This window comes from Oncorhynchus tshawytscha, linkage group LG11, assembly GCF_018296145.1.
Source record: "Oncorhynchus tshawytscha isolate Ot180627B linkage group LG11, Otsh_v2.0, whole genome shotgun sequence".
In the NCBI taxonomy this organism is placed as follows: domain Eukaryota; kingdom Metazoa; phylum Chordata; class Actinopteri; order Salmoniformes; family Salmonidae; genus Oncorhynchus; species Oncorhynchus tshawytscha.
In genome coordinates this window covers 31,690,852-31,714,822 of record NC_056439.1, presented here as the reverse complement: position 1 = coordinate 31,714,822, position 23,971 = coordinate 31,690,852, and the positions used below count along the sequence as shown (strand labels likewise).

At 43.2% G+C, this 23,971-nt stretch overlaps 1 pseudogene; it reads left to right on the top strand.

Annotated features, from left to right (window-relative positions):
- Window positions 1-4,437: 4,437 nt before the first annotated feature.
- LOC112262167 lies at window positions 4,438-23,448 on the top strand (annotated as a pseudogene).
- Window positions 23,449-23,971: the final 523 nt, after the last annotated feature.

The following is a 23,971-nucleotide window of genomic DNA, read 5'->3' as shown; positions in this document are numbered from 1 at the left end:
ATGTTCTGTTAATTACTGATGTCCCCTTTAAGGATGGAGCAGCCTTGGTCATGCGCAGTATTGTTCTATGTTATTCTGGTACTAACTAGTTTGAGTAAATGTGAAGCTCCAGTTCAATTGCTTGTATTCAGAGTCTTTCTTATTACATAAATAAGTACTAAGTGTTAAGACACTACACCGCTCAGGAAGAAAAAATCAATCAAAATGATTTATAAAGCCCTTCTTACATTAGCTGATGTCACAAAGTGCAATACAGAAACCCAGCCTAAAATCCCAAACAGCAAGCAATGCTGGTGTAGAAGCATGGTGGCTAGGAAAAACTCCCTAGAAAGGCCAGAACCTAGAGAGGAACCAGGCTATGAGGGGTGCCAGTCCTCTTCTGGCTGGGTCAGGTGGAGATTATAACATAACATGTCCAAGATGTTCAAATGTTCATAGATGACCAGCAGGGTCAAATAATAGTAATCACAACGGTTGTCGAGGGTGCAACAGGTCAGCACCTCAGGAGTAAATGTCAGTTGGCTTTTCATAGCCGATCATTCAGAGTATCTCTACCGCTCCCACTGTCTCTAGAGAGTTGAAACGGGTCTGGGACAGGTAACACGTCCGGTGAACAGGTCAGGGTTCCATAGTCGCAGGCAGAACAGTTGAAACTGGAGCAGCAGCACGGCCAGGTGGACTGGGGACAGCAAGGAGTCATCAAGCCAGGTAGTCCTGAGGCATGGTCCTAGGGATCAGGTCCTCCGAGAGAGCGAGAGAAAGAAAGGAAAGAGAGAGCAATACCGAGAGAATTAGAGAGAGCATACTTAAATTCACACAGGACACCAGATAAGACAGGAGAAATACTCCAGATATAACAGACTGACCCTAGCCCCCCGACAAACTACTGCATCATAAATACTGGAGGCTGAGACAGGAGGGATCGAGAGACACTGTGGCCCCGTCCAACGATACCCCAGACAGGGTCAAACAGGCAGGATATAACCCCACCCACTTTGCCAAAGCACAGCCCCCACATCACTAGAGGGATATCTTCAACCACCAATTTACCGTCCTGAGACAAGGCCGAGTATAGTCCACAAAGATCTCCCCCACAGCACAACCCGTGTGCGAGCAAGGAGGCCTACAAACCTGACTCAGTTACACCAGCTCTGTCAGGAGGAATGGGCCAAAATTCACCCAACTTATTGTGGGAAGCTTGTGGAAGGATACCCTAAACATTTGACCCAAGTTAAATAATTTAAAGGCAACGCTACCAAATACTGATTGAGTGTATGTAAACTACTGACCCACAGAGAATGTGATGAAAGAAATCAAATCTGTAATAAGTCATTCTCTCTACTATTATTCTGACATTTCACATTCTTAAAATAAAGTGGTGATCCTAACTGACCTAAAACAGGGAATTTGTACTCTGATTATTTGTCAGGAATTGTGTAAAACTGAGTTTAAATGTATTTGGCTAAGGTGTATGCAAACTTCTGACTTCAACTGCACATGTATGTGCACAAATATATAAAGTATGTGTGCATATTCCGCATATATTTACACTGTCAACAGAAATGCAAGGGGGAAAATAAAATGTATTTCTTTCTCGAAACATCGTATTTTCATCCAGATTTTGGGATGAACAGTGACAAAACAAATACAGTAGAAGATAAACAAATTGGCTTGTCCTGCTCAATGTCGTTATCCTTGTCTCCATCTTATTCTCACTCCTCTTCCACCAACTCTCTCTCCAAAATTGGCCTCCATTGTTGTCGAAACCAAGAAAGCCAACCTGAAGCCTATTTATGGTGCTCAAGCTCTGATTTCTAAGTGAAGAAATTAGTCTTTTCACACGTCAGCACTGGGTGTAGGTAATCGGTGAATGAGTGTGGCATTTGGTATGGCAGTGTTTTCCAAACGAAACACAAGACCTGTTAGTTTTGAATGATGTGTCTAATGTAGAGACTCTGTTTAGTGTTTTGCAAAAAGTGTGTTTTACAATTGCAAACTGAGTGTAAAGCAGATAACGTGCTTGCGGTTTTGCAGACTTGGTCTGAAGATCAGGTTTGTAAAAAACTGTATTGTCCTGTTTAATTGCATTGTGTAATTTTGCACAATCTACTGGCAAATAACGGAATGTCCATTCCAAGGACGATGATGTTTAAGTAGAGGGAAGAATTAAATAGAAACAGAAAGTTTAGAAACGACTGTAGTAGTAAAAACACCAAACATTATGATAGCATTGAAAATATATTAACAGTAATCTAATTATTGAAAATATCAATACATGCTGTGGTAGGAGGAAAAATATACTGCAGAAATATAAATAAGAAGTTAAAAAGAAGGTTTTGAGCAAGGCAGAATGACACAATTGGGAGGCAGAAGTGGCTATTTGTGAACTGCATACAAAATGAAATGTCAACCATTCTGGTTTCTAATGTATCTGTTGTAGCCAGAGACCTTGATTTTTGTGCCAGATGAGAACCATGGAAACTAATCAAAAGCAAAACGACAAATTATAAAATTAGAGCCTTTAACCCTTGTGTGGTGTTCGGTCTGTGGGACCCATTTTCAATGTTTACTTAAAGAACAATAATACAATTAATTATTTTTACAACCTGAGACTCATTGGCCTTGGCTCATTTTCGGTGAAGAACATGTAAAATAACACATTTTCAATTGAGTACACACTGTGCACCCCCCTACACATTTATATTACATATGTGGTGTTCGGGTCCACTGGACGGACCTGAGGGTAGTAAAAGTGTGTGTGTAGGTAAAAATGAAACAAAAAGGTTTGCTGTGTGCCTTCACTCGGTCTTCCTCCTCCCTGGGCTTGCTGTTTCAACATGGCACCAAGAACCTGTCTGCCTGTCTCCCGCTTTTCTCGCACTCTTTACCCTTTGTAGTACAGTATGTGAAACTACACAATGTCTTGCAGGAACCTGCACAATGTTACTATCTGCTTCGTTAACCGAGACACCAGACCAGCTCGGCGGCAGAGAGACAAGTTAGCTGCAATCAGGTCAGTGTGGGACAAGTGGGTGGACCGCCTTCCCCTGTTTGACAACCCTGGGCCCAACGTTACTGTTGATGAGCAGCTTATGCCATTTAGGGGCTCCTGCCCCTTCAGGCAGTACATACCGTCCAAACCAGCAAAATATGGAATCAAGATCTGGGCTGCCTGTGATGCTGCTTCATCATTTGTGTGGAACTTGCAAGTATTTACGCGGAAGCCAGATTGAGGAGCCCCTGAGAAGAACCAAGGGATGCGGGTTGTCCTGGACGTGACACAGGGACTCCGTTGCCACATCACATGCAATGAAACATTTTAGTTTGCGCAAGCTGGGACAAGAGCTCCTCAAGGAGGAGGCTGACGATGGTAGGAACAGTACGAGAAAACAAGCCAGAGCTCCCACCTCAGCTGCTGAATACAAGGAATAGGCCTTTAAGTTGTGTTCAAGGCCGACACGTCCCAAGTGTCCTACGTGCCAAAGAAAGGAAAAATGCAAGAAAAGAACCCTACGTTGGCCACTTGTGATATTCCTCAACATATTGGATATCTCGGCGTACAACGTGTTTGTCATCTGGATGGCGTTGAACCCAGATTGGAACAGAGGGAAGCTCCAGAGGAGACAGCTCTCTCTCTAGGAGCTGGGCCAGGCATTGGTAAGACCTCACATTTTATCCCAAAAAACGAATAGCACTTTCATTGATAAATGTGATCTTGCAGAGGTAAATGGCTAATATTAAACACGTATGCTGTCTATATTGCTTGTAATTGATATAAGTTAACATCTAGGTATTAAGTATTGTGTATTTTTACGTAAATGATTATGTCTGTATTGTTTTAAAAACCCAATAATGTTGTGAGTCCATCAGACCCCCGTGTACATTGGGTGAATAACAAAAACATGAAAACCACACAAGGGTTAATTACTCTCTAAATGATCACGTGTTTTTACCAACAAGGATAGGCCTACCATTTTTTTTTTATTGGTTGAAAACGGCACTCCTTTGAAATTATCCTTGGAGGCTATTGACGAATAGCCATTAACGTACGTCCTCTACTCGTATCTCTACCCTATAGCAACTTCAATCTTCTGGTGAGTCCATCATTGCATTGCATGTGGATTATTTTAACTTGGAAAAACATTTTGGGCAATATTATCATTGTGAATCATTATTTGCTTAGGTTTATAATCAAATCAAGCAGATTAGTAACATTACAGATATAGCTAAGTTTATCTGTAAATTGGGTTTTGGCACTTCACAACGCCATCATTGGTAGCGGTCTGTCACTTTAAGAACATCCCTTAGTTTGATATGCATTCTTCCCCCACCATCAGATGTCTAGTCATCATGGCGGAATGTAAAAAGTCATGTCTGGCTCCAGCTTCACACCCTAAAGCGCGACTCTTGGTCATCCATACCGGAGGAACTATCGGGATGGTGTACCATGATGAAGGTAAAGAGTTTTTGACCGGGACTTTTAGAATGTATTTGTTGTTCCCCAAACAAAGTACATGTATTTGTTTATTTGAATGATGCTGTGTAACGCATGTTGATGCAACACATTGATGGAGGAAACTTTCTAGCTACAGTCGCAGTTTACCAGGGGTGAGAGATCCTGAAACAGAACCTTGAGGAACACCGGAGGCTACTGTTTCCTGTATAATTAATTTCCTGGAAAGGGAAATGTGGAAAGAATGAATATTCCTTCGTGGGCCAAGGAAACGTTAACTGTCAAGCATTTTGGATCAGATGTCTGCTGAATAATCTCTCTAGGCTAACCAGCCCTTCTCATTTAATTCCGTATCCACTACTGTGGATGGTACTTGGAGTAAACACTAGACCATAAATAACATGGCCATAGTTTCTAGGTCTACTGTTTTCACACCGTTCCAAAGGTTCTGTTTGGAAGTCCCAAGATTTGTCTATATGCAATCTTTCCATCTTCACAGGTCATGATTTTAGTCAGCCAGTTTGTTCTTGCACTCAGGTTTCACTCCTTGCACTCAGGTTTCACTCCTCTCAGCTGCCCTGCCTCATCTCTCCCATTGAAACGCATTAGCAGTCATGTGCCAGTGTACCACTTAGCCTGCAGCCTTCTCCTACTCTGGCTACTTGGGGACTAATTTCTGGAAATATGCACTCAGTGGTAACTGACTTCACCATTGAAGACCCAGGCTCTGTTGTTGCTTTATTGGGTCATTCTCATGAAACCATTCAAATACCATGGCAGTAATGATTTTAAATAGAAAACATGTCATTTAGTAATATAACAAAATATCATAATAAAGATAAGTGTTCTCTGCCTTGCACAAAGAGTAATTTCAACATAGGAATGAATTATTTTTGTATTTTATTGCATTTTCTGCTGAAGAACTCATTACCGTCCAGCTCTGTCTGAATGTATGTTATGTTGTAATTTAAACAGAGTCAAATGAAAATATTAACTGAATATTTATGTATAATAATAATGAAAAAAATGGGAAAATGAAGTGTCCATGACTGATGTTCTCACCCTCCGCAACATTATTTAAGGACTGTTTACACACACACAGAATTTTAAACAAAATGTGATTTTGAATGAAGCAACTCATCTGCCAGTACCTTCAAGATGGCTACCAGGGAAGCAGATATCTTTACATTTCTCCAGATACAAGTTAAACATTCTCTTGTCAGACTGCGTACACGACAGTATTAATTATCATTACCGATACAGGTAGGTTTCCACATTAAGAAAAATGTTAGATTTAACATTTTCTATGAAAATATATATTAATGTCTAATTATGTACATTAAGCAAACACTTGCTCAGTCATCATGTCTTCTCTATTGTTAGCAAAACATGCTACGGTTCCTCAACCTCCAACACCATTCTCACTTACCGCTGCAATTTAAGGCCAGTTGCAGTAGAGAGAACTTCTGTTTCGGTAATGAGAATTGAATCACAGACTATATTTTTTAAATATCTATATTATTAACTATTAATTAAAATATTATTTACTAACTGTTGATATTTTTCTTTGTCTTGTTTAATTGCAAACAGTCAGCAAGGGACAAAAATAAAGCTTTAGCAAAGGCTAGGCTGACAAAATTCAGAGAAAAAGTTCACCTCAACACAGAACTGCTGGAAGAGTATATAAGGAAGGAGAGAGAGAGGTTAGGGGTTGGAGAGGTTACAGCAAGAGTAGTTAGCATATATATAGTCTATAGAAAGCTTATGCCCTCATACAGTGTCTATAGGATGTCACACGTCCACCACACACACACACACAATCAGTAAGCCATTTAGTTTGTACTATAGGATGTCCACACACGGTCTGTAAGATATTCAGTCCCTACTATAGGATGTGTATACACAGACACACACACAGTCGGTAAGATATTCAGTCCCTACTATAGGATGTGTACACACAGACACACACACAGTCTGTAAGATATTCAGTCCCACTATAGGATGTGTACACACAGACACACACACAGTCTGTAAAATATTCAGTCCCTACTATAGGATGTGTCCACACACACACAGTCTGTAAAATATTCAGTCCCTGCTATAGGATGTGTCCACACAGTCTGTAAAATATTCGGCCCCTACTATAGGATGTATACACACAGACACACACACAGTCTGTAAGCCATTCAGTCCCTACTATAGGATGTGTACACACAGACACAGACACACACACACACACAGTCTGTAAGCCATTCAGTCCCTACTATAGGATGTGTACACACAGACACACACACAGTCTGTAAGCCATTCAGTACCTACTGTAGGATGTGTACACACAGACACACACACGGTCTGTAAGCCATTCCGTCCCTACTATAGGATGTGTACACATCTATCTTCATAGAAGATTTCTGTCTGATAAGGCCAACCTTTCCAAGCCTCAATTGTTTAAACTTAAGCTATTTTGGACAGGCCACCAGAGAGTTACAGACAAAGAAACGTGTTCTTGCAAAACGCATGAAAACTTTGGCTTGAAGATAAAGAAGCTGCACCAGCTTGGGGGTCATAGAAACATCATCCCCAAGAGACACTGTACAGGCCAGTGTGCATAGTGATGATGACGTGCTGTTCTAATGTTTTTCTATGTGTTGTTTTTATGTGTTCTCTGTTTTTAGCCTACAGTGGCTTGCGAAAGTATTCACCCCCCTTGGCATTTTTCCTATTTTGTTGCCTTACAACCTGGAATTAAAACACATTTTTGTGGGGTTTGTATCATTTGATTTACACAACATGCCTACCACTTTGAAGATGCAAAATATTTTTTTCTTGTAAAAAAACAAGAAATAAGACAAAAAAACAGAACTTAAACATGCATAACTATTCACCCCCCCAAAGTCACTACTTTGTAGAGCCACCTTTTGGAGCAATTACAGCTGCAAGTCTCTTGGGATATGTAAGCTATAAGCTTGGCAAATCTAGCCACTAGGATTTTTGTCCATTCTTCAAGGCAAAACTGCTTCAGCTCCTTCAAGTTGGATGGGTTCTGTGGTGTACAGCAATCTTTAAGTCACAGTTTCTCTATTGGACTGAGGTCTGGGCTTTGAATACGCCATTCCAAGACATTTGAATGTTTCCCCTTAAACCACTCGAGTGTTGCTTTAGCAGTATGCTTAGGGTCATTGTCCTGCTAGAAGGTGAACCTCCGTCCCAGTCTTAAATCTCTGGAAGACTGAAACAGGTTTCCCTCAAGAATTTCCATGTATTTAGCACCATCCATCATTCCTTCAATTCTGAACAGTTTCCCAGTCCCTGAAAAACATACCCACAGCATGATGCTGCCAACATCATGATGGTGTTCTATAGTTTTGGCAAATCAGTTAGTACTACTTTGTGCATGACACAAGTAATTTTTCCAACAATTGTTTACAGACAGATTATTTCACTTAATCACAATTCCAGTGGGTCAGACGGTTACATACCCTAAGTTGACTGTGCCTTTAAACAGCTTGGGAAATTACATAAAATTGTGTCATGGGGCAGGAGGTAGCCTAGTGGATAGAGCGTTGGACGAGTAACCGAAAGGTTGCAAGATCGAATCCCCGAGCTGGCAAGGTAAAAATCTGTCGTTCTGCCCCTGAACAAGGCAGTTAACCCACTGTTCCTAGGCCATCATTGAAAATAAGAATTTGCTCTTAACTGACTTGCCTAGTTAAATAAAGGTGAAAAAAATATATATTTTGTGAATTGCACCAATCCCTCCTGCAGCAAAGCACACCCACAACATGATGCTGCCACCCCAGTGCTTCACGGTTGGGATGGTGTTCTTCAGCTTGCAAGCCTCCCCCTTTTTAGTCCAAACATAACGATGGTCATTATGGCCAAACAGTTCTATTTTTGTTTCATCAGACCAGAGGACATTACTCCAAAAAGTATGATGTTTTTCCCCATGTGCAGTTGCAAACCGTAGTCTGGCTTTTTTATGGTCGTTTTTTAGCAGTGGCTTCTTCCTTGCTGAGCGGCCTTTCAGGTCATGTCGATATAGGACTCGTTTTACTGTGGATATAGATACTTTTGTACCTGTTTCCTCCAGCATCTTTACAAGGTCCTTTGCTGTTGTTCTGTGATATACTTGCACTTTTCGCACCAAAGTACGTTCATCTCTAGGAGACAGAACGCATCTCCTTCCTGAGCGGTTTGATGCAGCGTGGTCCCATGGTGTTTATACTTGCATACTATTGTTTGTACATATGAACGTGGTACCTTCAGGCATTTGGAAATTGCTCCCAAGGATGAACCAGATTTGGCCGATTTCTTTTGATTTTCCCATGATGTCAAGCTAAGAGGCAGTGAGTTTGCGGTAGGCCTTGAAATACATCCACAGGTACACCTCCAATTGACTCAAATAAGGTCAATTAGCCTATCAGAAGCTTCTAAAGACATTTTTATTTTACCTTTATTTAACCAGGTCGGCAAGTTGAGAACAAGTTCTCATTTACAATTGCGACCTGGCCAAGATAAAGCAAAGCAGTTCGACACAGAGTTACACATTGAGTAAAACAAACATACAGTCAATAATACAGTAGAAACAAGTCTATATACGATGTGAGCAAATGAGGTGAGATAAGGGAGGTAAAGGCAAAAAAAAGGCCATGGTGGCAAAGTAAATACAATATAGCAAGTAAAACACTGGAATGGTAGATTTGCAGTGGAAGAATGTGCAAAGTAGAAATAAAAATAATTGGGTGCAAAGGAGCAAAATAAATAAATATATAAAATATATACAGTAGGGAAAGAGGTAGTTGTTTGGGCTAAATTATAGATGGGCTATGTACAGGTGCAGTAATCTGTGAGCTGATCTGACAGCTGGTGCTTAAAGCTAGTGAGGGAGATAAGTGTTTCCAGTTTCAGAGATTTTTGTAGTTCGTTCCAGTCATTGGCAGCAGAGAACTGGAAGGAGAGGCGGCCAAATAAATAATTGGTTTTGAGGGTGACCAGAGAGATATACCTGCTGGAGTGCGTGCTACATGTGGGTGATGCTATGGTGACCAGCGAGCTGAAATAAGGGGGGACTTTACCTAGCAGGGTCTTGTAGATGACATGGAGCCAGTGGTTTTGGCGATGAGTATGAAGCAAGGGCCAGCCAACGAGAGCGTACAGGTCGCAATGGTGGGTAGTATATGGGGCTTTGGTGACAAAATGGATGGCACTGTGATAGACTGCATCCAATTTGTTGAGTAGGGTATTGGAGGCTATTTTGTAAATGACATCGCCAAAGTCGAGGATTGGTAGGATGGTCAGTTTTACAAGGGTATGTTTGGCAGCATGAGTGAAGGATGCTTTGTTGCGAAATAGGAAGCCAATTCTAGATTTAACTTTGGATTGGAGATGTTTGATGTGGTTCTGGAAGGAGAGTTTACAGTCTAACCAGACACCTAGGTATTTGTAGTTGTTCACGTAAGTCAGAGCCGTCCAGAGTAGTGATGTTGGACAGGCAGGCAGGTGCAGGCAGCGATCGGTTGAAGAGCATGCATTTAGTTTGACTTGTATTTAAGAGCAATTGGAGGCCACGGAAGAAGAGTTGTATGGCATTGAAGCTTGCATGGAGGGTTGTTAACACAGTGTCCAAAGAAGGGCCAGAAGTATACGGAATGGTGTTGTCTGCGTAGAGGTGTATCAGAGACTCACCAGCAGCAAGAGCGACATCATTGATGTATACAAAGAAGAGAGTCCAAGAATTGAACCCTGTGGCACCCCCATAGAGACTGCCAGAGGTCCAGACAACAGACCCTCCGATTTGACACACTGAACTCTATCAGAGAAGTAGTTGGTGAACCAGGCGAGGCAATCATTTGAGAAACCAAGGCTGTCGAGTCTGCCGATGAGGATGTGGTGATTGACAGAGTCGAAAGCCTTGGCCAGATCAATGAATATGGCTGCACAGTAATGTTTCTTATCAATGGCGGTTAAGATATCGTTTAGGACCTTGAGCATGGCTGAGGTGCACCCATGACCAGCTCTGAAACCAGATTGCATAGCAGAGAGGGTATGGTGAGATTCGAAATGGTCGGTAATCTGTTTGTTGACTTGGCTTTTGAAGACCTTAGAAAGGCAGGATAGGATAGATATAGGTCTGTAGCAGTTTGGGTCAAGAGTGTTCCCCCCTTTGAAGAGGGGGATGACCACAGCTGCTTTCCAATCTTTGGGAATCTCAGACAACACGAAAGAGAGGTTGAACAGGCTAGTAATAGAGGTGGCAACAATTTCGGCAGATAATTTTAGAAAGAAAGGGTCCAGATTGTCTAGCCCGGCTGATTTGTAGGGGTCCAGATTTTGCAGCTCTTTCAGAACATCAGCTGACTGGATTTGGGAGAAGGAGAAATGGGGAAGGCTTGGGCGAGTTGCTGTGGGGGGTGCAGTGCTGTTGACCGGGGTAGGGGTAGCCAGGTGGAAGGCATGGCCAGCGGTAGAAAAATGCTTATTGAAGTTCTCAATTATAGTGGATTTTCAGTGGTGACAGTGTTTCCTATCTTCAGTGCAGTGGGCAGCTGGGAGGAGGTGTTCTTATTCTCCATGGACTTTACAGGGTCCCAGAACTTTTTTGAGTTAGTGTTGCAGGAAGCAAATTTCTGCTTGAAAAAGATAGCCTTGGCTTTTCTAACTGCCTGTGTATATTGGTTTCTAGCTTCCCTGAAAAGCTGCATATCACCGGGGCTGTTCGATGCTAATGCAGAACGCCATAGGAGGTTTTTGTGTTGGGGCTAGGGGGCAGAATTTTCACTTTTGGATAAATAGCGTGCCCAATTTAAACGTCCTGCTACTCATGCCAAGAATATCAGATATGCATATTATTCATAGATTTGGATAGTAAACACTCTGAAGTTTCTGAAACTGTTTGAATCATGTCTGTAAGTTGGAACTTATGTAGCAGGCAAAACCCCGAGGACTAACTGTTCAGATTTCTTTTTTTTGCCTCTCTCTGTTTCCTGACTTGTAATTGCCAAGGGATATTTCTTAGAAACCTGTATTCAGTTCCTACCGCTTCCACTGGTAGTCACCAGTCTTTGGAATTTGGTTGAGGTTATTCCTTTGTGCAATGAAGCAGTAGGCCAACTAGGAACTGGGTACACTTTTGTGAGTTGCGCAAGACGTGAAAAGTTGCGCTGGTTTGTTTTCATTCATTGAACACAGATTGCCCCATCTACAATTTGATCGAATATTAACGTTTAAAAATACCCAAAGTTGTATTACAAAAGTAGTTTGAAATATTTTGGCAAAGTTTATAGGCAACTTTTTAAATATTTTGTAGTGACGTTGCGTTTTTTGTAAGCTGTTTTTTTCTGGATCAAACGCGCTTTATAAATGGACATTTTGGATATATATGGACGGAATTAATCGAACAAAAGGACAAATTGTGATGTTTATGGGACATATTGGAGTGCCAACAAAAGAAGCTAGTCAAAGGTAATGCATGTTTTATATTTTATTTCAGTGTTTTGTGTAGCGCCTGCAGGGTTGAAATATGCTAACCCCTTTGTTTACTGCTGGTGCAGGCTATCAGATAATAGCTTCTTATGCTTTCGCCGAAAAGCATTTTTAAAATCTGACATGTTGGCTGGATTCACAACGAGCTTTAATTGAGTATCTTACATGTGTGATTTAATGAAAGTTTGAATTTTATAGTATTTTATTTGAATCTGGCGCTCTGCATTTTCCCTGGCAATTGGCCAGTTGAGACATTTGAGTCCCGCCTATCCCTAACTAGTTTTAAGGGCAGTCAGGTCTGGGGAGAACCAAGGGCTATATCTGTTCCTGGTTCTAAATTTCTTGAATGGGGCATGCTTATTTAAGATGGTTAGGAAGGCTTTTTTCTTTTTAAATAACCAGGCATCCTCTACTGACGGGATGAGATCAATATCCTTCCAGGATACCCCAGCCAGGTCGATTAGAAAGGCCTGCTCGCTGAAGTGTTTCAGGAGCGTTTGACAGATGGCATCATGAGGATTGAAAATTGTGTGGATATATTGAAGCAACATCTCAAGATATCAGTCAGGAAGTTAAGCTTGGTCGCAAATGGCTCTTCCAAATGGACAATGACCCCAAGCATACTTCCAAAGTTGTGGCAAAATGGCTTAAGGACAACAAAGTCAAGGTATTGGAGTTTCCAACACAAAGCCCTGACCTCAATCTAATAGAAGATTTGTGGGCAGAACTGAAACGCGTATGCGAGCAAGGAGGCCTACAAACCTAACTCAGTTACACCAGCTCTGTCAGGAGGAATGAGACAACATTCACCCAACTTATTGTGGGAAGCTTGTGGAACACTACCCAAAACGTTTGACCCAAGTTAAACAATTTAAAGGCAATGCTACCAAATACTGATTGAGTGTATGTAAACTTCTGACCCACTGGGAATGTGATGAAAGAAATAAAAGCTGAAATAAATCATTCTCTCTATTATTCTGGCATTTCACATTCTTAAAATAAAGTGGTGATCTAGCTGACCTAAGACAGGGAATTGTTACTAGGATTAAATGTCAGGAATTATGAAAAACTAAGTTTAAATATATTTGGCTAAGGTGTATGTAAACTTCCGACTTTAACTGTAAGACATTTCCCAATACATGAATGATTAGAACTATATTCCAAACAGCCTACTTTTCATATTGATGTGATTCTCACATTTGCCACTAGGGTTGAGTACAATACAAGACATGTACATGATTTACTGGGAATGGTAAACCTTGGCTCCATTCGGTAGCCAAACGCTTTCATAGCCAAACGTTATTGAACGTTGCAGATAGAAATGCCACGAAAAGAGCTGACGTGAAACCTTATTCTACATGTCAGAAAGAGCGTGTGTTCTACATGGCATATTTCTATCTGAACGCTCCAAAATGTTGCGTACTGCTACCCTCTTTTCAAAAGTAACACCACACTCAGATCTATGTAGGCTATTATTGGGCTCACCTTTCCTGAACTCTGACTGATTAATTATGTTGCTCTGTACACTAATGGCAACACCTTCTCTCTCTGTCTCTCTCTCATCCACAGTGCTCTCACCCCCAGGCCCCAATGTGTTTGTGAAGGCCCTGCGAAAGCTTCCCAACCTCCATGATGAGCAGTATGCCCTGGACGACAGCACGAGTGGCCCACAGGAGAACACCCTTGTCCTGCCGTAAGTCACCCATACACTCCCCCTCCCCCTCACCCCACCTCTCCTGGGCTCCTCTGCAGCCTTCTATTTCTGTTTTCTCTGGGGGTTTTTACTTTGTCTTTGCTGTTATTAATATATAGGCTAGAGTTAAATGTTGGCATGGTTTACTTTATTGTACAGTCTTTGTACAATCATTCAAACTGAAATGATTACTATCCATGTAACACATCATCACTATAGATTTAGACTGATGAAACCTTGTGCTATTTGACTGACACACTTCAGATGGAGAGCTTGGAGTTTGATACAGATGATGATCAAATTAGAGTAGAGTAAGAGTAGTTAGTCTATAACTGGTGTTATAGAAATATGTGAAGGGGACCTCAACCTACCGGTTCTACCGACATACATTTTCAAGCCCTTACCATTTCTTTACACAGGAGATGAGTGTGTATTGCACATACTGGATTAGAGTTACTTCTTAATTTGACTGTCAAATTCAAACAAGACTGAAGCTCTGCTTCCTGTTTTTTAACCATTGACAGCTTTTATTTCATGGCTTTTTCAACCTATGAGGCATACGAGGCTTTTTCAAAGGCTCTTTGAATAGCAACATATTCTAGTGCACAGCATATCATGCCCCAACATCTGTTCACTATGACGCCTCCATAGCAGTAGGCCTACAGGATATACAATGCTTGTTAGGGGATATCATACACACGTTTCTATTCCCTGCATGCCTGGGAACATTTCACTCTAAAACTGTCTGTTGTTTTGACAGGATCCCGACAGACCTCGCTGATGAACTATCAAAAAGGTCCTGAAATACTGGTAGCATACTGTGTGCCTGCGCTATGCTGTGTGGTTTGAATCCTCTGTATCCGTCCCGCCTGGTGTCAAAGGGTGCCTGGCAGGAACAGTTTGCTGCTGTTGTCTGTGTGGACCTGTCAGGGAGTGATCATTGGAGCACACACCTGCAGGGAGTTGTGCTGCACCATTTCTTTAGAGGTGTTCACGCCTGACTGACATTCTACCCTTATTTCCTCTCTTCAGATACCTCGCCTCACTCCCGCTGGAGGGAGCTACTCCCATTGGTTCATGTCTAGCTAAAACCAGTGCAGAACAGTCAAGTTCTCATAACGTTTCTGTAATGTTGCAGTAGCAACCCCAGGAGTTTTGCTGCTGCCAGAGAGAGAGAACAGGCCTGCGAGGGGTTGCTGGTGCCACGCTGGCAGAGAGCGAGGCTAATCTGTGTTGAGCGTGTTTGATTTCTGTAGTCTGGTTCTCAGTGCGTGTGTTCAGGAGTAGCGAGAGGGCCCTCTGCTGAATATGGTCCTGGCAGGTCGGATTCAAGGGGTGTTGGCTTCAAGGGGTGTTGGCTATCGCCCCTCGATAGCCAGCATAGAGCTCAGCTCCTCCACCTCAATCTTACTCAGAGCAGCTCAGGACCACAGATATAGAGACTGGAGGGGGCAGGGTGGGTCTGGGTTATAGGGGATAGATAAGAGAATTACAGAAGCGTGCTGTTTTAATGCTGTTTGTGTGAAGGGGGGATGGTGGCACTGTGCCTGCTTGGATCATGGTAATATTTGTTTGGAGGACTGCCATGTCACCTCCATAGCCTTCTACTCTTCAACAGTCTCACAGGAGATTCATAGGACGTATGGATTCAGATTCCGTCCCACAGACAAATGTATCAGTCTCATGTTTTCAGTGTAATTTCAGTAGTTGATTCAATCCTCCTCTTTCCTCCTTGTTTCTGTAAGGTTCATTTTCAGTATTACCATCATTATGTTCCTTTTTGTGGCTTCAAGTTAATGTTAATTAACACATACTAGCTGTCACCAAACATTGCTATTAAATGTCCCTAATGCCTGAGTTATTTATTTTTTATATTATGCTTTGCAGTGAGCATGTGCAGTGGACTTGAAATAATATTGACAAAGATAATGTCAATATATCCTAACATTGATTCAATTTTTTTTTACGTTGTGTGGAGTAGGAAATTGGTCTATTGATTTATTAAAGAGCTGAGTGAAAAGCAGCAGTGAGATTCTTTGGGTGAAGCCTTCACCACAACCTCCCATTTGCCCCTCTCACCACTCTGGTCCTCATCAGCAGGCCAGGCCACAGGGCAGCATCCTACCCAATCCTCTATATGCTAATACACATTTCCCTGCCACACTGTCGGCTATACCAGGAGATAAATGCATAATTGGTGATTTGAATATTGTTTCCAGCAGCCCAATCACTAAGATTATGAACAACATATGTTTGAGGATTGTGTCTGGAGCCAGGGATAATTAGGGTAGTGTCTTTAGGCCTTTGGTTAGGTGCTGAGGGTAAGCTTGCTTTTTGCCCTGCTGATCTATTGAACCCCCAATAAGGGGATGGTTTGCACCCTCCGGCCTCCATTGTCTTGTCCCGTGTCTTAAAAAGGGAGATTGAGGGGAAAATCTTTGCACAGCTGCTTATTCCGGGCATAATCTCTTAATAGAGCGCAAGCAGAAGAATACTGGACGCCAACGTTACCTACATCTAGAGGACATATTAATATGCATGGGAGGCCAACGTTACCTCCATCTAGAGGACATATTAATATGCATGGGAGGCCAGGATGAGCTTCCCCTGTCTAATTAGAACATGGGGTCTCGCTCTCGAACACACCCCTTTTCAACCCCCCTCCATACTCCCAAAAGGCACCCCTTACCCCTCAGAATACAGGCAAATTAGTAACTCCTCATACAGCATCGTAGACTTCCCAGGGAGTCGCCCCCTCCCTCATAATGTCCATAATTCACACCCAGCGCTTAGGAACTGGTTTGTGCACCCTGCTGCTGAAACAGAAGGCCCAACCAAATAGACTGTCTCGCTTCATGACGTAGGCTAGGCTTGTTTCACTCTTTTCCTTTCTTTATCTTCTGCCTTTTCCTCATGTAAACAGAACCGGCTCCATGTCTTAATGAGTTTGTAAAGTAAACAGAATAACCAAGTCAAATAAGAGGGGTGTCTCTACACCCCTAAAGGGATTTCCTTATTTTATGTAATAGCCACATTTGCTTAACCTGGATTGTTTGTGTGTCTATGTAAACTGTCTGCTCTGTTGATGCACAGAGCTTCTTTGGGTGTTTTCTGTAGATTTGGTTATTATAGGATGATTATGACTCAACTTGTCTTTTCCCAGGCTGTGCAAACAAAATAAGAGGATAGTGTACACTGTTTTAGAGTACAGCCCCTTGCTGGACTCTTGCAATATGACCACAGATGACTGGGCTACAATTGGGAAGGACATTGAGGTACTTGGTGTGGTCATTTTATTTATCTTGCACTTCACCTTAACATTAACCATAACCCTGACTTTTACCATTTACATAAGCAGAGGCATTATAATGCAATAAAACAACAATCTCAAGTCATCCACTGAAGTAAAAGTCAGTTGTCCCTTTCCTTTTATGTAAATGGACTGTACAGCTTTTGTATTAAATACAGTACTTATTTCAAGTAGCCTGTGGCAAGATGTAGGCTACACATGTTGATCCTGGAACCTTGGGTTCAAGTCTGATCCTGTTCTCTTTGTCTCTTGGTTCCAGAAACACTATGAGAAGTAATGACGGTTTTGTCATTCTCCACGGCACGGACACCATGGCCTACACAGCATCCGCTCTGTCCTTCATGTGTGAGAATCTGGGGAAGCCTGTCATCCTCACCGGCTCCCAGGTACACCTGCCATCCATACAGCTAAACTGCTTCATAAAGATTAGATCACAGAGGGGTGAAATGTTGTTTTATGACCTCTTTCAGGTGCCGATCTATGAGATGAGGAACGATGGAAGAGACAACCTGTTGGGGGCGCTGCCGATCGCTGGTCAGTTTGTCATTCCAGAGTGAGTAGAGGAGGGAGGGACACTTCTTGGAGCAGCACTCACACACACCTGACTGTATGTCACCTGCACTTGTTTTTGAATGCAATGTAGTTGAATCATCTTGGCCAAATATCACCCTATTCCCAGTTGCACATTTTTAGATGAGTATTATATCACATTTCTCTCTCAAATGAATGTGTGTTCATAATGCTGTTGCGCAGCAACTTACTGCCTTCCTGAAGACAAACAATGTATACGAAATGCTTCAGTCTGGTTTTAGACCCCATCATAGCACTGAGACGGCACTTGTGAAGGTGGTAAATGACATTTTAATGGCATCGGACCGAGGCTCTGCATCTGTCCTCGTGCTCCTAGACCTTAGTGCTGCTTTTGATACCATCGATCACCACATTCTTTTGGAGAGATTGGAAGCCCAAATTGGTCTACACGGACAAGTTCTGGCCTGGTTTAGATCTTATCTGTCGGAAAGATATCAGTTTGTCTCTGTGAATGGTTTGTCCTCTGACAAATCAACTGTAAATTTCGGTGTTCCTCAAGGTTCCGTTTTGGGACCACTATTGTTTTCACTATATATTTTACCTCTTGGGGATGTTATTCGAAAACATAATGTTAACTTTCACTGCTATGCGGATGACACACAGCTGTACATTTCAATGAAACATGGTGAAGCCCCAAAATTGCCCTTGCTAGAAGCATGTGTTTCAGACATAAGGAAGTGGATGGCTGCAAACGTTCTACTTTTAAACTCGGACAAAACAGAGATGCTTGTTCTAGGTCCCAAGAAACAAAGAGATCTTCTGTTGAATCTGACAATTAATCTTAATGGTTGTACAGTCGTCTCAAATAAAACTGTGAAGGACCTCGGCGTTACTCTGGACCCTGATCTCTCTTTTGAAGAACATATCAAGACCATTTCAAGGACAGCTTTTTTCCATCTACGTAACATTGCAAAAATCAGAAACTTTCTGTCCAAAAATGATGCAGAAAAATTAATCCATGCTTTTGTCACTTCTAGGTTAGACTACTGCAATGCTCTACTTTCCGGCTACCCGGATAAAGCACTAAATAAACTTCAGTTAGTACTAAATACGGCTTCTCGAATTCTGACTAGAACCAAAAAATTTGATCATATTACTCCAGTGCTAGCCTCTCTACACTGGCTTCCTGTCAAAGCAAGGGCTGATTTCAAGGTGTTACTGCTAACCTACAAAGCATTACATGGGCTTGCTCCTACCTATCTCTCTGATTTGGTCCTGCCGTACATACCTACACGTACGCTACGGTCACAAGACGCAGGCCTCCTAATTGTCCCTAGAATTTCTAAGCAAACAGCTGGAGGCAGAGCTTTCTCCTATAGAGCTCCATTTTTATGGAACGGTCTGCCTACCCATGTCAGAGACGCAAACTCGGTCTCAACCTTTAAGTCCTTACTGAAGACTTATCTCTTCAGTGGGTCATATGATTGAGTGTAGTCTGGCCCAGGAGTGGGAAGGTGAACGGAAAGGCTCTGGAGCAACGAACCGCCCTTGCTGTCTCTGCCTGGCCGGTTCCCCTCTTCCCACTGGGATTCTCTGCCTCTAACCCTATTGCAGGGGCTGAGTCACTGGCTTACTGGGGCTCTCTCTTGCCGTCCCTGGAAGGGGTGCGTCACCTGAGTGGGTTGATTCACTGTTGTGGTCATCCTGTCTGGGATGGCGCCCCCCCTTGGGTTGTGCCATGGCGGAGTGGTTTGTGGGCTATACTCAGCCTTGTCCCAGGATGGTAAGTTGGTGGCTGAAGATATCCCTCTAGTGGTGTGGGGGCTGTGCTTTGGCAAAGTGGGTGGGGTTATATCCTTCCTGTTTGGCCCTGTCTGGGGGTGTCCTCGGATGGGGCCACAGTGTCTCCTGACCCCTCCTGTCTCAGCCTCCAGTATTTATGCTGCAGTAGTTAATGTGTCGGGGGGCTAGGGTCAGTTTGTTATATCTGGAGTACCTCTCCTGTCCTATTCGGTGTCCTGTGTGAATCTAAGTGTGCGTTCTCTAATTCTCTCTCTCTCTCTCTCTCTCTCTCTCTCGGAGGACCTGAGCCCTAGGACCATGCCCCAGGACTACCTGACATGATGACTCCTTGCTGTCCCCAGTCCACCTGGCCGTGCTGCTGCTCCAGTTTCAACTGTTCTGCCTTATTATTATACGACCATGCTGGTCATTTATGAACATTTGAACATCTTGGCCATGTTCTGTTATAATCTCCACCCGGCACAGCCAGAAGAGGACTGGCCACCCCACATAGCCTGGTTCCTCTCTAGGTTTCTTCCTAGGTTTTGGCCTTTCTAGGGAGTTTTTCCTAGCCACCGTGCTTCTACACCTGCATTGCTTGCTGTTTGGGGTTTTAGGCTGGGTTTCTGTACAGCACTTTGAGATATCAGCTGATGTACGAAGGGCTATATAAATAAATTTGATTTGATTTGATAATATTGTCCATGCTGTTGACTTGTGTCTAGCTTTTTAGCCTGCTATGGTATTAAGGTGATACGACTGGCTATGTCCTCCCTGATTAATAAAGGTGTGAGGATGAACTTTGTTGGCAGAGAATAGGCACCAAAAGCCTTAAACCACTTGTCTAACAAGACTGTTCAGTAAAGCATGAAGGTGTGTCACAATACAGGACCTGAAACTGCCAGATGAGACTTCAGAGTTGTCAAAGCGTGTTTATCTTCAAGAGAATAACAAAATGTACACACTCTCCGGGGCCTTTATATAATGCTGTAACTAGACAATGTGCTACTATCGATAAAGAATGATATCTTACATTTTAAATGAAGATATGAGGAAAATGTGATTGTAATTGTGTTTTATCAATTGGTTTGTCATATACTCTGTTACATCAATAGCACAAAATGGCTGTAACGGTTGAAGGGAGCATACAAAGTGTACAAAACATTAAGAAGACGCTTTTTCCATGACAAACTCACCAGGTGAATCCATGTGACAGCTACGATCCCTTATTGATGTCAATCAGTGTAGATGAAGGCGGGGAGACAGGTTACAGAAGGATTTAAGCCTGGAGACAATTGAGACAGATTGTATATGTGTGCCATTCTGAGGGTGAATGGGCAAGACAAAATATTTAAGTGCCTTTGAACGAGGTATGGTAGTAGGTGCCAGGCACAACAGTTTGTGTCAAAAACTGCAACGCTCCTGGATTTTATAAGCTCAACAGTTTCCCAAGAATGGTCCACCAACTAAAGGACATCCAGCCAACATGACATAACTGTCGGAAGTATTGGCGTCAACATGGGCCAGCATCTCTGTGGAACCTTGTTGTGTACACTCAGTGTATAAACTATAACTTAGTACAGGAGTAGACAACCCTGTTCCTGGAGTGCCGCAGGTCAAATCAAAAACATGAAGTGCCTGCGGCACTCCCAGACCAGGGTTAGAGGGGAAGAGAAGCTGAATGGCAGGACAATGGTCCTCAGGCTCTTGTCAAGGTATCTCTGTACATTGAAATTGACATTGATAAAATGTAATTGTATTCGTTGTCCATAGCTGCCCATACCATAACCCCACCTCCACAATGGGGTACTCTGTCCACAACTTTGAAATCAACAAACTGCTCGCCCACACAACGCCATACACGTGGTCTGAGGTTTTGGAGGCCAGATGGACATACTGCCAAATTCTCAAAAAATGACAGATGCCTTATTTATTTCAACTTTATTTAATCAGGTAGGCTAGTTGAGAACAACATGTTCTCATTTGCAACTGCGACCTGGCCAAGATATAGCATAGCATTTCTCTTATGGTAGAGAAATGAACATTCAATTCTCTGGCAACAGCTGTGTAGGATAGAAATGCTCACTAACAGGGATGTAAACAAATGTGTGCACAAAATTTGAGAGAAATAAGCTTTTTGTGTATATGGAACATTTCTGGGATATTTTATTTCAGCTCATGAAACATGGGACCAACACTTGACATGTTGCATTTTATATTTTGGTTCAGTGTACATGCTTAATAATGTCTTAGGAGGTTTAATTCATTCTCATCTGTGTCTCTAGGTTTGTCTGTATTTCCACAACAAGCTGTACCGGGGCAACCGTGTGACCAAGGTGGATTCTGGGAGTTTCAATGCCTTCAATTCTCCTAACCTGGCTCCTCTGGCCAATGCTGAAGTGGATATTAAAAGTAATCAAGTGGTGTAATACCGGTCTGTCCTGTGTTCAAATCTTTGACGTGGCCGATGGATTGATGTTTTCCCTGAACTCTTTCCCTCTCCCCTGCAGTTAACTGGGACACGGTGTGGAGAGCAAACACAACCTCGCGGTTCAGAGTGAGCACTCAGATGAACCGTAACGTGGGTCTGCTGAGACTCTTCCCAGGCATCACTGCGATGACCGTAAGAGGCTTCCCAGGGTGGGGGTGAGAAGGGGTGGATAGTGGCTCTGCCCTGTTTTTGTTGCCCATTCAACCACATTATTACGGCCTTCCTACTTCTGTACGGTAATAGTGAAAGTAATACCCTATTGTAGAAAGACTAAATCAGAACTGTATTCCTACTTCTGATGTACGGCAATAGTGTAACTAATACCCAATTGTAGAATGACTAAGTCAGAACAGCCATTTGGGGCCATATTTATCGAAAACTCTTCATTGTAGCTCTGTTGTGGTGAATCCTCTCATGGAGGTCCTACTGTGTTTTCTGACGAGCCAGCATCGTGTCGGCGTTCCAAGTGGTCTGCATACAGCCGGGAGCTGCTTTGGGGCTGCCAGCTGCGTTTAGTCCAGTGAAAAATGAGACTGGGTTATGGGGCATGTCCAATTACCCGTTAAAGACGAGGGGATTAGAAACAGACACTTAAACACTTAGATACGCCTCCCTCGCTACAGATTGTGGGGAGGATGGCTTTACTGTCTCAATCTGGTCCCTCTGCCGACGCTGGCCATGATGCTTTTTTAAAAATGTATGTTATTATCTGCTTCTTTGATTATGCATCAGTGTCTCCTCTGCCTTCCATGGTCTCTGCCAGCATGGGGTTTATTTGGGGTTGTGTGTTGCACACACTTTTGGCTAGCTAGCCGCTTGATCTGAAATCCAATGGAAGATAACTTGCCCTCCACAAGTTAGGTCTAAGGACCGTTGCCAAGTGAAATGATGCTGTCTCTGAACACCTTGAAGTTAATGGTTCCCTGTGCCTGGCCGTTTGATCCATCTCCTCTCCAGATGCCAGAGCTGGTGTTTTTAAAGAGCGATCCTGGAGCCAGTGAATCACCTTGGGGGGCATATGCACCAGATGGGCTGGAGGGGGCTGGGCCTGTTGTTAAACCCGATCCTAGCTCCGTACACTACTTCTTTGTCCACAAGCCAGACTGAGATGGCCTCTCATCACGCTGTCTGTGTCTGTGTGTGTGCAGGTGAAGTCCTTCCTGCAGGCGCCCATGGAGGCCATCGTCCTGGAGACGTATGGTAGTGGAAACGCCCCTGATAACTGTGCTGACCTGCTTGAGGAGTTCCGGAATGCCACAGAGAGGGGCGTGATCATTGTCAACTGCACCCAGTGTCTGAGGGGTTCTGTCACCACATCGTACGCCACTGGAAAGGTACACCAGAACCCTGTGTTCAGTGGGAGTGGGAGAGTGCACATGATGTGGATGGATGTGTGTTAACATGTCGTCCTGATCCCCTCAGGCCTTGAGTGACGCAGGACTGGTGGCAGGCTGTGACATGACTTCTGAGGCTGCCCTGTGCAAGCTGTCCTACGTGCTGGCCAGGATGGACCTCAGCATAGAGAACAAAAGAAAGGTAGGAGTCCCAGTCAAAACACACTCATTACCTCACTACACTTTGTTGGCCCCTTATAGAAAATCTTTTTAAGCGAATGTCAACAAATCAAATCAAATGTATTTATATAGCCCTTCGTACATCAGCTGATATCTCAAAGTGCTGTACAGAAACCCAGCCTAAAACCCCAAACAGCAAGCAATGCAGGTGTAGAAGCACGGTGGCTAGGAAAAACTCCCTAGAAAGGCCAAAACCTAGGAAGAAACCTAGAGAGGAACCAGGCTATGTGGGGTGGCCAGTCCTCTTCTGGCTGTGCCGGGTGGAGATTATAACAGAACATGGCCAAGATGTTCAAATGTTCATAAATGACCAGCATGGTCGTATAATAATAAGGCAGAACAGTTGAAACTGGAGCAGCAGCACGGCCAGGTGGACTGGGGACAGCAAGGAGTCATCATGTCAGGTAGTCCTGGGGCATGGTCCTAGGGCTCAGGTCCTCCGAGAGAGAGAGAGGGAGAGAGAGAGAGAATTAGAGAACGCACACTTAGATTCACACAGGACACCGAATAGGACAGGAGAGGTACTCCAGATATAACAAACTGACCCTAGTCCCCCGACACATTAACTACTGCAGCATAAACACTGGAGGCTGAGACAGGAGGGGTCAGGAGACACTGTGGCCCCATCCGAGGACACCCCCAGACAGGGCCAAAC